General features: G+C 45.1%; 1 pseudogene across 1 annotated transcript in view; it reads left to right on the forward strand.

Annotated features, from left to right (window-relative positions):
* The first annotated feature begins 1455 nt into the window (after positions 1 to 1455).
* LOC143497827 (activin receptor type-2A-like) overlaps positions 1456 to 19161 on the forward strand; it is a 273830-nt pseudogene continuing 256124 nt past the window's right edge. The window contains exons 1-2 of the transcript XR_013125891.1: positions 1456 to 2756; positions 14573 to 14783. The product of XR_013125891.1 is annotated as an activin receptor type-2A-like (transcript). The remainder of the gene's footprint in view (positions 2757 to 14572; positions 14784 to 19161) is intronic.

Below are 19161 nucleotides of genomic sequence, written 5' to 3' on the forward strand. Positions count from 1 at the left end.
GGCACTGTAAGAGCTACGCTAGATTAACCAAGCAATCTGTTTGCTTTGCACTTAAGGACAATACTTATCAAAGTTGGAGATGCATCCATCTGTTTACATATATCACACATAAAACCTTAAAAATCCACATTTTCCAAGCTAGAATTAGTATTAATTAGTAAATAAAAAATTAGTTTTCACGGAACCATAGAACTTAGCATATATGAATCAACATGCTCATATTCCTTTGTTATTGACAATGATAATGTCACTGTCACTGAGTTAAATTCATTCAGGTTTAATTGGAGAAATACCAGGGGAGAGGACATAGACAACACAGAGTGTGAGAGAGGGAGGGAAAAGAGGGAAAAGGTTTGGGGGAGGAAAACATGCATTCTTCAGCATTATTTAGGGTTTTAAATATCAGGGGTTGGAGAGAAAGTGGTCAGACAATATCACTGTTTGACCTCCATAGTCGCTTAGTAAGAATCTTGTCAAAGTCACCAACTGTTTGGATGAAAATGGCACCTCAAAAATGGCTATACCCGTAAAAATGTTCTATCCAGCAAACATTTAAAAGGCCTCTACACTCTACACTCTCATTTCCCCCCAAAATAAATAAATAAATAAATATAATAGATGGGCTTAGATCACAGAACTGTGATGTTTTTTTCTTTTGCAGCAGCAGTGAAAATGCCTGTTAAATGGAGCTTGAAACAGAGGAGATTATGTTTATCTGCAGATCATCCCACACATATCAGGCCACAGTTATTCAGATATTCTTGCATTTTGGACATGTTAGGCTTAGAAGAATGTTTTCTGAGAGCTGCATAACTAATGAAATGGAAATTAAGTAAGTCAAATAAGAAAAAATTAATATTAAGGGACACGTGCATTACTTTGTGGCAGATAATTTTCTGAGTTTGTTGAGGCGCTACAAAAAGATACTGTAGGCTTCACTACAGTTTACATCTGCATAATTATAGTGATGTTTTAATGCAGTGGACATTAGAAATAGCTTCTGCAGCAGAATATATAAACTCTTCAGAGGACGGTTTTATTGTAATATAGTGGTTCTCCATTAAGCCCCTTGTACCCATTAATTACACATGCATAAATATTGTCATAAATGCATATATTTTTTACATTGTCATCAATTGTCAAGAGCTCCTAGGTGCCCTGGTGTGTTATATCACATTTTCACCAGGCACTCACGTTCACGTTTAGTCCAAGAAAGGCTAATAAAACCCTGTGGACCCAGAGACCTGTTCACCGCTACCACAAACTCGCCCCGCCTCTCCTTGGCAGGGAGGTGGGGTGGAGAAGTCCGGCTTGCTCCGGTTGCATTAGTATCCGCCCCTCCGATTCGTCAAAGAGGCGTGTCAATCATCTCTCTTGCGTCACGTGTCTACAAAGTGGGCGGGCGACAACGGTGACGAGCAGGGGAAAAAAAAACAAAAACAACCCGCCCGGGCGGCCATCTTGAATACAGTAGGAGCCACTGTAGTGAGACGGAGCTGTGCTGTTTCCACCGTAACGGACGACATACGTGACACAAACGTTAGATTTGAAACAAAGGCGAAACGATTCGTTAAAGAAAAGTTATCCACGGAGGTTTTTTATTTATGTTTTTTTAACGTAATCTCGCCGACCGCGCTGTTGAAGTTTGCGCTTGGATACCGCTGGCCGCGCGCATCGTCGCTGAAGGATCCGATCCGGGCGCGCGGACGTTACCGAGCCGTCGATATTTATTGATCAACCTCGATATTTATCAACGTCGATATTGACCGACCTCGATATTGATCAATCTCGATATTTTTGTATCGCTTGGTTGTTTTTTGCTTCAGAGAGAAGAGAGGGGAGATCTGGTTTTGTTTAAGTATATGTGTTATACCGTGGTGGAGTATGTTCTGGTGATGTGTGGAGGAGCGGACCGGGGCTGAAGCGCTGGCCGTGTTGACCCGGGGCTCATGTTCCCTGAGCGCCCCGGTTCGGTGGGGTTAGCGCGGCTGGGCCGGGACACGGCGGCCCCCCTCGCACTGGAGGTGTGTGCCGCACGGCGCGGTTCGGTCCCTCGGTCGTTAGTGTGGGTGCCGGTCTGACTGGAGCCCCGGACCGCGACACCGTCCACGGAGCGAGTGAGGCGGCTCCGCTCGGGCTGCTGTACCGGTGAATAGAGGAAAACGGGTTTATAAAAGAGACGAGTGGCCGGTTGGTGTTGTGGTTGGGCATGGGAGCTGGCCCACTTACTGGGAGAGAGAGAGAAAGAGAGGGATAGAGAGAGAGAGAAAGAGAGAGAGGTGAGGTGAGGGAGCGGGCGGGTTTATTCTGAGCTCCCCGGTTGCTCTTCGCCTCAGGCGGATCACGTTTTCTTTCTTCCCCCCCCCCCCCCCCCCCCCGAGTTGTAATGTTAAAATAATGAATATGGACAGTATCATGAACTGGGCCATCACTGCCCACGCTGCTCATTTGTGCAAATAATTTTTCGAGTGTTTTTCTACCAGTTGCTCTTGGGTTCGACTCTTCGGATTTACTCGGATCTGACTGACTCAAAGACACATTTTTGGCCCTTTTTTTTTTGCATTTTTCATTCAACGAGTCTGTGAAATGGATTTTTAAATGAGATATAACTTATATACGGTGTGAACGATTTGAAGGAGGAATTTGGTTGGAAGCAGCGGACATCGGATTGTCAAAAGGAAGAAGAGCAGAATTCAGAGACATGGGACCAGCAGCCAAACTGGCGCTCGGGGTCTTCCTCATCTCCTGCTCCTCAGGTGGGTCGGGTGTGTGTGTGTGTGTGTGTGTGTGTGTGTGTGTGAGAGAGAGAGAGAGAGTGTGAGTGTGTGTGTGTGTGTGTGTGTGTGTGTGTGTGTGTGAGAGAGAGAGAGAGAGTGTGAGTGTGTCTGTGTGTGTGTATTTGTGAGTGTGTGTGTGTATGTGTGTGTGTGTGTGAGAGAGAGAGAGTGTGTGAGTGTGTCTGTGTGTGTATTTTCGACGCTTTCATCTCAGAAAAAACGAAAGGCCTGTTTTATTGCCGTTGGAGATTCATATAGGTGTGTATTTTTTCCAGGCGACTTGATGTCTTGTTAAATAGTAAAGAGTGTGATGCCTTCAGATAATGGCACCATGCCGCATGTCTGTGCTGGCGGTAAATGGCCCCTGTGCAAAGTAGTGCATTTAAAACAGTCCGGTGAATCCCAGGTCGAATGGAAAGCGGATCTGAAGTGTATGTGATAATAGGCAGCCTATAGGTAATGTTCATGGGGCTGTGGATTTTTAATATGTAACATGTAGAGCTTCTCGGCTGGCAGCATTAGAGTCGCCTAAATGTAATATTTATCAAAAATGAGGAGCATAAGAATTTGATCGAACTGATGGGATCAAAGCTCATATTTGCATTTGGGTACATCAGATCAAATCAAATGCATGCCACAGAGTCGCTGGATCTTAATTTATAAGTGCCTGTTTCAGTATTGGACAACTTAAGTATATGGCCATCCTGATAAATGGAAGAATTTATTGTTGTTTGTTTAAGGGGGTAATAATCAGGGAAAATCAACATTCTCTGGTTTTGTGTTTAACTTGTCGAAATTGTTGACTTAATGCATTAGTTAGCCACATGTGTGGTCAATGTTAAGTGGGGTCTTATTTATTTAGGCTGTAAATAGCTTTCGTCACTACATTCAGAAGCCGAGCTGCAACCGAAGCGGTCAGATGTGCAGATTAAGATTAGAGTGCTTCGGTCTTTGCCTGGTCGACTAGGAAGGATTTATTTGCCAACAACCATTTTCAAATATTTACAAAGATGTGCCTTTTCTCCTCTCACAGGTCAACTGCAGTTTGAACATGCAGACTAAAGGTCACTTGTTTATTGTCACTCATCTGTTTGTAGGCTCATCGTGTGTGTTTTGGGTTTAAGACGTTATTGTCACCAGTTTCAGGACTTCGCTTGTAAGGCATGAGACCAAGTGTTTTGTTACTTAGATTTACAGCTTAAACTGAAGCAGTGTGTAAAATACACACTATATTATCTTAATGCATCATTTTATAACTTTCCACGATAAAGTTTGCATGATTGTGTTATAGGTGTGGCATACGTTTTTCTCTATTACCTTAATGTGTGATTGCTGTGTTGTCATGTCTGGTTTTAGGAACCAAAGCACTTCCGAGCTGACTCGGTTTAAACTGTGAGAAGGAAAAGAAAATGAAACCCAGCATCCTTGAAATGTAAAGGGCAGGATGCATTTAGCTCATCTTTATTTAGTTGTTTACCAGAAAACAGTTTGACTTGCCGTTGAACGTAGCCCATGAGTGGTTTATGCATTCTCAGATCGGCGACGCGTGGCTGTTACAGGACAGGTGTAGGGGGAAACGTGGGCATGGTACACTTTATATTCTTGTTGTCAGAGTTCTGAGCGTCCCCCCTTTCACCCCAGTTTGGTTGTGTGAGCGTGGGCGTGCACACGCGAGCGCTCGTCATCTAACGCAGACCCGCCAAATTATACCACCGCATTAAAACAGACATGCAAAATTTATTACACGTCTTCTTTTGTGGCCTTTTCAATTAGTTATTGGCGAAAGACTGCGGTCTGCTACCGTATATACGCTGCTTCGCAGTCCTAACAGCCCTAAACAGGTGTATATAAAAACTGAAATGAACAGGATAACAAATCACAGGAGCTAAGTGCCATTTCCAAGTCCACTAAGATGTTGATATGAACCTCATTCACTCCATTGTAGAAGGTGGTGGAGGTGTAGGTTCAGGGTGGCCAACGCTAGGTGATACAGCTACAGATGAAACGGAGAACAGGACTTGAAGGTCCTTTACAGTTGCTATATTACATTTATGTAGCAGGCTACATTGAATGTCGAGTGCCAAATTAATTGCCCATTCAGTGCATATTGCCTAATTTGTATTTCTGTAAAATTGTCCTGAAAGAAGAATTTCTAATATAATTGGTGGTCCCGTTGCTGTTATAGATTCAGCCCTGACTTCAATGTCCACGTAGTACAGAAATGAAAAGGCGAGGACTGTTAGACTGTGGGTGTAATTCTGCTCGAAGATTTCATGTTGATTGGCTCAACCGCACGAGGCCTGGCATGGCTGTCAAGTGTGAGCGGGCCAGCCGGGCCCAAGCTGGGACTCACCCGTGCGAGGTTAATCACGTGCTGCTTACAGACAGGCACACCGACCAACATGGGACCCAAACACAAATGGGAAACGCTGTAGTTAACGGGGCACAGTGCTCCCCATTAAGATGGTGGTAAGAGACACTTTTGACACTAAATAATATTTTATCATTTTTGCACATTCTGTGTTTTAAAAAATTTACAGCCTGCTCACGAGTTGACAGGGGGACCATTTCACCGCTTTTAATTATAAATAGACTCTGCATGAACCAACGTGTCTCCAGTGCCGATTTTTGAACAGCAAGCTGAACAGGGGGGTTAAAAAAACTACACTGATGAATTAATCGAACTGGGGGTAAGCAGAAAAACAGAGACTGGAGCTAATTGCCAAAGTGTTGGACTCAGCGATTGCTTTAGGCTGAGAAGAAATCTAATAAAGACGGAAGGGTGCGATACATCAGAGACGTCCTGCTCACAGAGCAGGCAGGACCGTCTTCGGAACTTCACATGCTGCGTTTTATCACCTGAGCTCTGACAATGACTGGACGTCCCGTCAGAGTGAGCTGAGGCTTGTAGTCAGACGTGTGTTGTAATGTTTTTAAAATTCCCACTCCTCGCACTGACGGTTTAGCTCAGCATCGTGTTAATGCGTGTCTTATCGCACATGAATCTGCAAACGTCATGAATCATCATTTTGTTTAGCATATTTTTATGTATAAAAAACACAGAGTCCTTTTCACAGTTCACTAATAGTGAGAATCTTTGTATTATCAAATTCAGAGAAAGCAAACAGCAGAGGATGCGACATTTTCATGAGATTCGTAGGTTAAAAAAAAAACAATTCATAAGAGAATAAAGATCATTGGATATTTAGGACAAAATCTTTGAAGTTGAGCTAACCACTCTAAAAATGTAAAAAGCAAAAACATGTTTATCTTTTCTCCTCCTTTCTGCCTTCACTTGAAATGTTAGCCCCAGACCAACAGGACTCAAGGTCCCACGGTCCAGAAGTGGAGAGGTGACAAATCACCAATCAGAAGCAGTAAAGCCACTGAGCAGCTGGCACCTCTACGCACGTCCTCATCAATCCGACGCTTCGTTTTTGAGTTATGTTATGTTGTTACTTTTAACTTCCTGATCTTGTTACAGTCCTCACACCCTCATGCTCCTGACAGCGTCGCGGAAAGATTCGACCCTGTAAATTGCGGGGAACGTGCGCATCGTCACGTCGTTTGACCTTCCGTCTCCTACGGCAGCGGCGCACCCGTACGATCGGACGCGTGTCCTCCCCCGTAAAACAGATCGAGCGGCTTAGCAGTGGGTCGTTACACCGCCACGCGACCTCTACAACAAATCCCCAAAACAAAGGGGTTTTTGTGGCGCTGGGGATAACGCCCATTTAGCCCATAAACCCCTGCTTTGTGAAGTCACACCGCAGGCATCCTGACATGCGGTTCGGTAAGCCTCGCTCATTTGCGTGTATGATCGTGGCTCCTGTTTTTTTTTAGCACGAGGACGTAAGATAACACGAGCACGGGTAAAAACAGGCCTATATTATAGAGCCTCTGAAAGATGCATCCTTTTGTTTAAACACATAATGCTGTTGTTTTCTCATTAAGCTTATGAGATGCATGGCTTGTCATGACAGGAATGGGAAAAGCCTCCAGTGTCACCCTGGGGGAAACAGTAGGTGGATAGAAACCTCACATCTTGGTGCACATCATTCAGTCATTAAGTGCCTGCTTAATTTATCCACTAAGGATGCAGCAAATGTGACATTATATTTAATTTTGTTTGCTCCCTTAGCAAAGTATCTGTGCCCAGATGTGATCAGTCTCGCTTGGCTCCTGCATGTCTAAAGCAGTCGGATAGATGTTTTTCTCTGAGATCAGCATGTTGAATGGTCAGACACTCTGTTGTCGTGTTATGAATAACTCCACCCGTTTCAGTTCTAGTTAAGTCTGAGCAGAAAAATGACATGTTGGTCCAAAGGCCATTTCTGTCATGTTCAGCAGTTGCTCATTTCAGGCTGCATAATGAAAACTGTAGAGACCGTATAATGAAAATTAACACTCATAATGGTTTATGTGTAATTTCTCTCCGTTTTTTTTCTGCTGTACTTATGCTAGGCGATCAAACATGGGAATTCCTTGGGGTGTTTGACTAGCCATATATGAATATATTTCTGCTTGTTGAGGTTTATTTGTTATTCTTGATTGATAGCATGACCTTGTGCTGCTTAGCAGTGTATTCTGATCCTCCTGCTGAAGTGGACTTCCATGACATAGGCAAGTTGTTCGCTTCTGTTGTCTAAGATGCAGGTGGCTCTGTGAATAATTAACAACCACAGTTGACCACTGCTGACGGAAGGGTTATTTGAAATCACATTTGCCACCTTTGTCCTCTGATAGTTTTCTTTGACCTGTGCTGTGTTTTGTCTTTTGCTATGTTTTGTCTCCACCAGTTTTGACATGGATCAGATCTGTTTTTCAAATCCAACAAATCACCATCTTAAACGTGTGTAAAATTGCCCAGAAGATTGGAGCCATGTTTCGTCTGTTACACAGATTTTGCAGGCATGTGAGCGAATGTTCAGTCAGATACAGCACGAGAACCGAGCTCCAGTCAGATGAGACAAAATTTATCCTGTAAATCCAGTCTCAGTTTTTCATTAAGATCATCTGTGACTGTGTCGACGGCCCTATTGTCGGAGGATCCTGAGAAACGCGTCTCCCCTTACAGCCGTCTACCAGAACAGGCACTCAGACAGAACGCCACCAGCTCATCTGTGGCACGTTTCTCTGTGTAGGTGAAGCTGCTCTCACATACACTCATCCTGCTTGTTGGGTTGTGGGGCTTGTGGGTAGGTTTTCAATGCAGCCTAAAGTGGATTTGGAGAAAAACAGGTAAACACAACTGACTGCGGATTCATTGGGTTGAAAACAAACAAACAAAACATATTTGATGTTTGTAAATTATTTGGAAAGCTGTATCTAGCCAGACTTTATTGCTCTCTGTTGACTTTTGTGAGCTAATGAATGATAAATCATATGTTGTTTTCAGGTTCCAAAAGTTGTGGGCATTCAAGGAATTTTTATAGTCAACCTTTTCTGTAACCTCTTTTCCCCACTTTAATGGCACTCGGTCTATTATCAGTTGTAGTCCCATGGGCAGCTCACATGCTTTCTGTAATACACGAGAAATGTGCCCCACATCTTTCTGGGTGACCACTTACACACCATCATTCAAGAGATGCCACGCAATACCCATGCAATACGTAAAAACACTGCCTGAAGACACTCCTGCCTCCGCAATCGGGTTGAATCTGAGCAGTGCCGCTTGTGACTTAGACGCCCAAGAGTCCAGAGTCTGCCTTATTTTGGGGGGGTCGGGGGATTATTGGCTGGATGGAATTGATAACTTTCCTTCATGGAGTGATAAACTAATTTAGTGAGGCATGTGTGCAGTGGTTTAGTGAGTGAAGTGACTGGTGAACTACAGCTGTGTCAGTAGATACTGCGGGAATGGGAGCGTGAAGGTTTTCGTCAGTAGATGTCCGACACCTCGTGTAGTGACACGTGGATTTGAGGCTGCAGCTATATTTACTAAACATCAAGAAAGGTTTAAGAGATCGTGCCATGCAAGCTTCTTTTTTCCATTTCGTTCTTATCACTCTGAGATCCTTGACCCAAAAATAGACCAAAGAGAATAGTGAGGCAGAAAGGTTTTATGAACAAAATACACGTGTTCTGTTTTATTTGCTGTAATACAGTTTCGAGAGTCTTGTGTTGTGCAGTTAGTCATTGGAGAAAATGTGTGAAAAATAAACGCTCCTAAAATCTTACGTTAAAAAGAGAGACATCTTTAGCGAATGAAGATTACCTTCAGCAATGGTAATGAAGGACCAGGTCAGCATATGATACTTTGGTCCCGTAATTGAAGACTAACTAAATCTTAAGTCATACTGACAGTTTTTAAAATGTTCTACATGAGGCGACTGTCCAGGATCCGGTGTTAGTATGTAACACCTTTGAAATGATGAGAGCTGTCTGAACAGGCCTGGAGCCCATATAGGAAATGAACAAAAACCTTCGAAGCCTCTTCAAAGCCTGAATGGGCGACGGTGAGCAGGTTTGGTGTTAACCTGCTGCTACAGAGGTGGACGTGATGAAGGGCGAGAACGTCAGCTCTCTTCAACACTACGCCTGTCGTCCTAACACCTGCTCTCTGATCTATTAAGTGCACTCGTGTTGTTCGTCGGCCTCTGTGACAAACGCTTTAATTCATGCAGGTGACCCATCGCTTCAGAGTTACACCACACCCACCATGTCATGGTAGACGCGGGCTTGCCGAGGGGCTGGAAGCCGTGACTGTGCTCCAACCCGACACGCTCGTGTTGATGGGAGGGAACATGGGATATTATGTAAACTGATAAGTGCCAAGCAGACCCATAAACACTCTTCTAAGGGGCTTAGAGTGTCAAAGGTCAAAGGCTGTGGTGCCTAGGGTCACATTTCTTTCTCCTCGTGGTTTCAGTTGTCATTTATCGAAGGCCAGGAAAACAATCAGACATGAACTGCTAGACCTCGTGCTGCTCCTACCTCAGTGACATATATAATAACATGCATGCATTCTAATTTGTGAGCAACGAAGCACAGTAAATGACATGTTTTTATAACTACAGGGCAGCTGCACAACGCCTGTCTCACTCTTGGTTCTAAACATTATGGCCCTTATGCACAATAAAAAGACGAAATTCCACGTTTTCTAAATTCTAAGAATTCAGTTACCGTTGTTTGTTTGCTTAATTTATTGTCTAGATTGTACATTTCTCCCATTTTGTTGACTCAAACCAAGCTATCGTTCATGTGATTTAATTGCAGCTTTCCTCTCTGACTGCCCTCACATTCTTTATGTGGGATAACCCTGCTGACACAGAGGTACAGGGATACCTGCAGTTTCTACATTTAGACCAAGCGGCTAATGAGAGGAGCACTACAGCATCTGTTGAGAAAAACAGCAGAAGAATGTGGGTCAAAGGTGTATTGAGTCCTGCTTAGGTGGGTTCAGAGGGTAAACTGACCACACCCTCTCCACCTGTTCATCTGCCACCTTCACACTCTGTTAGTACTTCTGGACCCAGATGTTCCCCAATGGAATATCAGGGCTCGGTTTCCATTTTGGTTTTGCTTGTGTTTTTGCCCAAGGCAACAGTAGTCTTGGCCACTGGGTCTTGCCCTGCATGTCAGCGTAGCCGGGTGTCATTGGAGGAGCTGTTCATCTTCCATACCACCTTGAAGCAGCTGTGACATCATCATCCATACCACCTTGAAGCAGCTGTGACATCATCCATACCACCTTGAAGCAGCTGTGACATCATCATCCATACCACCTTGAAGCAGCTGTGACATCATCATCCATGCCACCTTGAAGCAGCTGTGGCATCATCCATGCCACCTTGAAGCAGCTGTGACATCATCATCCATGCCACCTTGAAGCAGCTGTGACATCATCCATACCACCTTGAAGCAGCTGTGACATCATCATCCATACCACCTTGAAGCAGCTGTGACATCATCATCCATACCACCTTGAAGCAGCTGTGACATCATCATCCATACCACCTTGAAGCAGCTGTGACATCATCATCCATACCACCTTGAAGCAGCTGTGACATCATCATCCATGCCACCTTGAAGCAGCTGTGACATCATCCATGCCACCTTGAAGCAGCTGTGACATCATCATCCATGCCACCTTGAAGCAGCTGTGACATCATCTATACCACCTTGAAGCAGCTGTGACATCATCCATACCACCTTGAAGCAGCTGTGACATCATCATCCATACCACCTTGAAGCAGCTGTGACATCATCATCCATACCACCTTGAAGCAGCTGTGGCATCATCATCCATACCACCTTGAAGCAGCTGTGACATCATCATCCATACCACCTTGAAGCAGCTGTGACATCATCATCCATACCACCTTGAAGCAGCTGTGGCATCATCCATGCCACCTTGAAGCAGCTGTGACATCATCATCCATGCCACCTTGAAGCAGCTGTGACATCATCTATACCACCTTGAAGCAGCTGTGACATCATCCATACCACCTTGAAGCAGCTGTGACATCATCCATACCACCTTGAAGCAGCTGTGACATCATCATCCATACCACCTTGAAGCAGCTGTGACATCATCATCCATACCACCTTGAAGCAGCTGTGGCATCATCATCCATACCACCTTGAAGCAGCTGTGACATCATCATCCATACCGCCTTGAAGCAGCTGTGACATCATCATCCATACCGCCTTGAAGCAGCTGTGACATCATCTTCCGTACCGCCTTGAAGCAGCTGTGACATCATCTTCCGTATCGCCTTGAAGCAGCTGTGACATCATCTTCCGCACCGCCTTGAAGCAGCTGTGACATCATCTTCCGTACCGCCTTGAAGCAGCTGTGACATCATCTTCCGTACCGCCTTGAAGCAGCTGTGACCTCATCTTCCGTATCGCCTTGAAGTAGCTGTGACATCATCTTCCGTACTGCCTTGAAGCAGCTGTGACATCATCTTCCGTATCGCCTTGAAGCAGCTGTGACATCATCTTCCGTATCACCTTGAAGCAGTTGTGACATCATCTTCCATCCCACTCTGATGCAGCTGTGACATCATCTTCCGTATCACCTTGAAGCAGTTGTGACAGTAATTCAAGATTCCCTGTAATCCCAATAATGGTGACTTGGATCTCTGGAACTAATCCTTAGCTTTATCCCTACCAAGGGGCAATTAGCTAATTAATTCCACAAAAATAATGTATGTTTCCTATGCCAGTTTTCATTTTCTTCTTAATGAGCTATTTTGTTGTGATTGTTGTCAGCTCTCAGATACAAATGAGTCACGGAAGATTGTTTGGACGGCGTTCTGCTGGTTTTGATAGATATGGTTATATATTCTGCTGGTTTTGATAGATATTGTTATATATTCTGCTGGTTTTGATAGATATGGTTATATATGGCATCACACACAATGAGATAAAAGCAGATATCTGTAACCAGTGCTTCTTTCTTGAAGTGAATCCATGACTAATCACACTTGAGGAGCTGCAACAAGTGCAGGATACAGTAGACACCGTGATCACTGACACTCACACACAGCTGAAGCGGCTGACCTGAAACACACACGACTGGCACACACGACTCTCAACATGCCCCAAAAGCCAACTGAGTACTTGACCTGAATTGCTTTGCTGATAGTTAATAAGGATGCTATAGTGGGATTGTGCAGGTGGTGGCCATTAACGCACACCAGTATAGCTCTCTCCTTCACTGGTGTAAGAATTATGTGGAATTTTTGCATTCACCGGTTACACCCTGAGATTTCCTGGCCTTTTGGGAGTACGGTCATCCATCTTCATTACGGGAACTTCTCGGTAACAGATCTATCTTCTGATCATGCAGCTGTAACGAGCAGGGCACATGAATGGAGACGTCCATTAACATGGCATCCCTTCTAAAATTAACGTTCAGTTTTCTCGCCAAACACGAGCTGTCAGAGAGCACAGCTGTAGTCGTTTTTAACGTTTCGTAACACCGCTGGTGCTCTGTTCGCTACGGAACATTAAGCGTGTTCTCACGTTGTCCTGAGAGATCCGCAGCACATTCCGAACTCCTCGACGTAGCCCGATCCGACAAAGTCCAGATGAATAAACTCACCTTGCGCGCCGCGTGGTGGTACGCACGAGCAGCGTGACGGCGCTCTTGACACCCTGCCGTCATTAGCTTTGGTAATATTAACTGCCGTCTCAGAGTCAGGAATGAGAGGTGGGGAGGGTGAAGGGGAAAAACGCAATGTGCCTTACCGGCACCACTTGAGCTGGTATTTGGAGGTGGAATGACGCCCTTTTTTAATGTCCTTGTGCGAGTGCTGTGGGAGCTGGTTGGCTGCTTCACCTCACTGCTGTTCCACCTGTATTGTTCCTGACTCTCCCACTGCCCCCAGTTACAGTGGCGCCAGCAGTCTTTCCCTTCAGCGTGTGCAACCAGTTCTCCCGTACCTGGCCCCGAGCTTCACGCCTCCCCCGAGGCGTAGATGAATGTCATTATTGATGTCACTCTGAGCACCCTTACCTGGAGGCGCTGTTTGGATTGACAGTGTTGTGCAATGCCAGCGTGTTTAGTAACAACAGAACTGGCTTTGGCACCGCCCATTAAGTTTTAATAAACGTTCATCGGGAGTTGCTCGTTGGAGCCTAATACCCGACTGTTTGTCACAAAGATCCCCAAGAGTGTCGGTAAGGTCTAAAAACCCCCTAAATATAGACCAGCTCATTATGAGACTCAACACTGCATTTGTTTTTTGTCCAGAGATTAGACTGATACTGGCAGTAATCTTCATTTTTATAATGAACGTGCAGATGGGAAAAGGCCCTGGAGGTGCCGTCATGGCCCCTGCGCTGTCACTCTCATCGCCCTTCTGCCCCTGACCCCGCCCTTCTGCCCCTGACCCCGCCCTTCTGCCCCGCGACCCCCGCCCTTCTGCGCCACGACCCCGCCCTTCTGCGCCACGACCCCGCCCTTCTGCGCCACGACCCCGCCCTTCTGCCCCGCGACCCCCGCCCTTCTGCCCCGCGACCCCCGCCCTTCTGCCCCATGACCCCGCCCTTCTGTCCCGCGACCCCCGCCCTTCTGCCCCACGACCCCGCCCTTCTGCCCCTCGACCCCGCCCTTCTGCCCCTCGACCCCGCCCTTCTGCCCCTCGACCCCGCCCTTCTGCCCCGCGACCCCCGCCCTTCTGCCCCACGACCCCGCCCTTCTGCCCCACGACCCCGCCCTTCTGCCCCGCGACCCCGCCCTTCTGCCCCGCGACCCCGCCCTTCTGCCCCGCTCTAGCCCTGCTTCTGTTTGTGGACGTTCTTGTCTGAGCTGACCATGTTTTGTTGACCTGTGTGGTAGTCCAACAACATTGGATATTTTTTTGTGCCACTGTTTTATAATGACATCACTACACCTCACTGTACAGTATTTGAAATTCAAAAGACTATTTGCTTGAGGCCTGTGAGGATGATATCGACAAATTAGAAACTGCGTGCACTTGTGCTAGCCTGGAGCTAAATACTCACTCAGTGCTTTGTGCTGTTAATCAGATGATTGTGAATGGTAGAGGAATTTATTACTGGCAAATCAGCAGAGACCTGCACATAATGAGAGAGCTGCATAGAGAGTTGCAAGTTGCTTTAATTCCCGAGCTCCCAATTGGTCGTGTGATGTTCTTTCCCGTCAACGTGGGATTGTGGGATACTGTCGACAGGCTGCGGGTTCTTGCTGTTACCGAGCGGTTGCATCATTCGCAGAACTGTGCCATCCATCACCACTTGTCGCAGCTCGCGAGGCAGGCTTGCAGCGGACGATAAAAGTGATTCCCCCCCCCCCCCCCCCCCCCCCTGTGCTTTTGCAGGTGCCATCCTGGGACGCTCGGAGACGCACTCGTGCGTGTTCTACAACTACAACCCGAGCTCGGAGAGCCATGGCAACCGCAGCAACGTAGAAGCCTGCATCAGCGACAAGGACAAGCGACAACACTGCTTCGCCACGTGGCGGAACGTCTCCGGGACCGTGGCTGTCGTCAAGCAAGGCTGCTGGCTTGACGACGTCAACTGCTACGACAGGTAGCCTGTGTTGTTGTTTTTTTTAAATTTTTTATTTTTATTTTTTATTTTGTTGGACACACTGAACATCAAGGTTGTTACAGCAGTTCTGGGAGTACATGTTCGACACTGCCACAGCTAAAAGTTGTGTTCTCATGGTTCTTATGAAAAATAAAATAGATTTTTTTTATTTAAATGTGAAAATAAATACAGTGCAGTAAGCATGAACACAAAGAAGCCAAAGAAACAATATGGTATACCAGTGACCTTTATAACAAACAAGATGTAGAAAAGTGTAGTTTTAAGTAATGCCAGCACGATCGTCACGGGTAGCCTATTACAGTTCTGTTTCCCATTTATTTTTGAGTTCCAAACTGCTGCAAAGATTTCATCAGCAAATGTAACCTCATAAAAGACCCCCAAGGTGCAAAAAAAAGCTTGAAATATATTTTCCTTCTCTTCCATCAAAATGTCCCATTGTCCCTATAAAGAGGAGAGAACAGAGAGTCTTGGATGTCTCCAACATTCTGAGGGGGAAATAATTGTGTTTTCTGCCTCTTTTGGAAAAGGTCTGCAAATAATGTGCAGTTAATTTATCATTGGTGTGCAATGATTCACCATTTAATGGTGAAAAAGTTACTGGACGTTTTTCATTTATTATAAATAGATCTCTGGAGTTCTGATGTAAGAACAACGTCATGCTCCTTACACTAAGCTTTTGCAGGCCTTGAGCACTGACCCTTTATTTGATCTCTGAACTGTGAGACAATCCCCATTCGTTTGGCGTATGGTCTCTACTAAAGATGGAGCACATTCCCAGATGAATATTGATACGAAGGCATCCCGGTCCTCGTTGTTTGTTCTGGATGATGTTCATCGGATCTGCTCCTCTGCAGTCTCAGAACCAGCGGCCGTTAACCTGCTCCTCGAGCCACAGGTGCCCGCCGCGTCCCAGAACCTCGTTCCCCTCGCAGCCCGAGTCCCAGCACGCCGTCGAATCTATTCACCTCACACCCGTTGGAGCTGGATGGAGACCCCCCCCCCTCCCCTGAGAAAGGCAGAAAGCTTCCTCCGCCGAGACTGTAGGCACCGCAGCACAGCACACGGAGCAGACCATTCACCCCTTTCTTCTCCAAACAAAAGACCTCTGGAATGTTATCCACTTCCCTTCTCATTTGCAGCTGTGTGTGTGTGTGTGTGTGTGTGTGTGTGTGTGTGTGTGTGTGTGTGTGTGTGTGTGTGTGTGTGTGTGTGTGTGTGTGTGTGTGTGTGTGTGTGTTTAACTTAAGTGGAGTTTTGTGCAGTTAATCTTTGTTTATCTACTCTAAGCTAACCATAGCACATGGGTCTAATGTGGTCTGGCAGCAGTTTCTCTGACAAAGATATCTTTCCTTTCCTGGTTATTTATTCTTTTGTTAGCTTTGTGACATAAGAAAACTGGAAGGATAATTGGAAATCTGGTGATAAACTCATGTACACTTCACCTTGGACATAAAGATGATGATTACTAAAAATTCTACAAGATGATGATGATGATGATGATTTATACACTCACCGGCCACTTTATTAGGTACACCTGTCCAACTGCTCATTAATGCAAATGTTGAATCAGCCAATCACGTGGCAGCAACTCAATGCATTTAGGCATGTAGACATGGCCAAGACGATCTGCTGCAGTTCAAACCGAGCATCAGAATGGGGATGAAAGGTGATTTAAGTGACTTTGAACGTGGCGTGGTTGTTGGTGCCAGACGGGCTGGTCTGAGTATTTCAGAAACTGCTGATGTACTGGGAGTTTCACGCACAACCATCTCTAGGGTTTACAGATAATGATCCGAAAAAGAGAAAATATCCAGTGAGCAGCTGTTCTGTGGGTGTAAATGCCTTGTTGATGTCAGAGGTCAGAAGAGAATGACCATATTGGTTAGATCTGATAGAACAGCAACAGTAACTCAAATAACCAGTCGTTACAACCGAACCATGCAGAAGAGCATCTCTGAACACACAACACGTTGAACCTTGAGGTGGATGGGCTACAGCAGCTGAAGAACAGGAAACAGGCTACAATTCGCACAGCTCACCAAAATTGGACAAACGTTGGTATGATGAGTCGATTTCTGCTGCAACGTTCGGATGGTAGGGTCAGAATTTGGTGTCAACAACATGAAAGCATGGATCCATCCTGCCTTGTATGGTTCAGGCTGGTGGTGGTGGTGCAATTGTGTGGGGGATATTTTCCTGGCACACTTTGGGTCCGTTAGTACCAATTGAGCATCATGTCAACTCCACAGCCTACCTGAGTATTGTTGCTGACCATGTCCATTCCTTTATGACCACAGTGTACCTTCTGATGGCCACTTCCAGCAGGATAACATGCCATGTCATAAAGCACAATTCATCTCAGTTTCTTGAACACCACAATGAGTTCACTGCACTCGAATGGCCTCCACAGTCACCAGATCTCAATCCAATAGAGCACCTTTGGGATGTGGTGGAACGGGAGATTCACATCATGGATGTGCAGCCGACAAATCTGCAGCAACTGTGTGATGCTATCATGTCAATATGGACCAGACTCTCTGAGGAATGTTTCCAGTGCCTTGTTGAATCTATGACACGAAAGATTAAGGCAGTTCTGAAGGCAAAAGGGGTCCAATCCGGTACTAGCAATGTGTACCTAATAAAGTGGCCGGTGAGCGTATATATATATATATATTTTTTTTTGTGTGTGTCTATATATATATATATATATATATATATATATATATATATATATATATATATATATATATATATATATATATATATATAAATTTTTTTGTGTGTGTCTATATATATATATATATATATATATATATATAAATTTTTTTTGTGTGTGTCTATATATATATATATATATATATATATATATATATATATATATATATATATAGAGAGAGAGAGAGAGAGAGAGAGAGAGAGAGAGAAGAGAGAGGGAGAGAGAGAGAGAGAGAGAGAGAGAGAGAGAGAGAGAGAGAGAGAGAGAGAGAGAGAGAGAGAGAGTGTTTGTGTGGGTATATTGTTTGGTGCTTTGTCAATGGTTTTGTTTTGCCAAGATAGACTCCTGCCAACCCTGAATTGGAAGAGAAGAAAGAAGAAATGAAAGATAAAATAGAAAGAAGAAATGAAAAGATAAAATAAGTGCGATTTAGATAGGAAACAGCCACTGACCATTAGATGGTACCCCACAAACTACCATGTAATGATTAATGCTGCTCAGACAGTTAATTAAGTCTTGAATCGCTATGGTCAAGGAACCACAGAGATATGAACTTGTTATCATTTTTATGAGTATAGAAGGTTATACCATATTTTCTGCTCAGAAGCATTGTATTATTGGATAAGAGGAGGACAAAGGATCTATTCCTATGTCCCACAGTTTAAGATTCTCCTCAGATAAAAGTGTGTGTGTGTGTGTGTGTGTGTGTGTGTGTGTGTGTATATAATACTGGCCTGATGTGGTTGGACATACTGCAGTTTCCTTTTTTAAAACAGAACTGCAGCAGTCTTGAAAACACTAAACGTTCCACAGCTAAATGTTAAGACTCACTACGATAAACTATCAAAATCACATTTGAGAAAAGTGTTGGCTACATGACTCTGTGCAGGACTCAAACATGACAAGTGATATAATTTAAGAAGTAGTCCTGAATTCCTTTTGCATTTTCACCTTTAAAACAGACTTTATGTTTGGGTCCGTTGTACTCACATAAATGTGTATATAAGTACAAATTCTTACATATACTTTTTTTCTTTGAAATGAACCTATAATTTGGTTTCCATCCGCGTGTCTAGCGGTGCTGCTTTAGAGGACATACAGAGGACATTTCCTGAAAGAACGGCTTCACTTTGCAATGTTTTGTCTTTTTTCCTTGCTGGTGCTGTGACATCCACATTATTAAAATAACCTACAGGATCATTTACTGGGCAGAGAGCGTTTGGTGAGGAGCCTATTTTGAGTTCATCAGTTCATGGAGTTCCATTATTGATGAGGCTTGATTCGAATGTCAGAACTGCCCGTGTGCGGCCCGTGCAGGTTTAGTGCTAACAGCACAGAACAGCCAGAGGCAGCAGTCAAAAGACACGTTCCACAGACAAAAGGCAGTTTTGGGTTGTGTGGCACACCCAAATGAGAACGCCAGACACTGCACGAGGACAAACCAGCGGGGGCATCGGGGGGCAGGTGCAGGGGGCATGGGAGAGGGATGGGGTATAAGGGGCATGTGTGTGGGGAGGGAGGGAGGGGGGGGGGGGGGGGAGGCAGGTGTGGAGACAGACACCCAAGGGGGTGGGAACATGGGTTAAATGGGGCCCCCAGGCTCCAGATCACGCTGAATGCTTGTGTGTGTTTTGCTGTGTG

This window comes from Brachyhypopomus gauderio, unplaced genomic scaffold (assembly GCF_052324685.1).
Source record: "Brachyhypopomus gauderio isolate BG-103 unplaced genomic scaffold, BGAUD_0.2 sc112, whole genome shotgun sequence".
Lineage (NCBI taxonomy): Eukaryota > Metazoa > Chordata > Actinopteri > Gymnotiformes > Hypopomidae > Brachyhypopomus > Brachyhypopomus gauderio.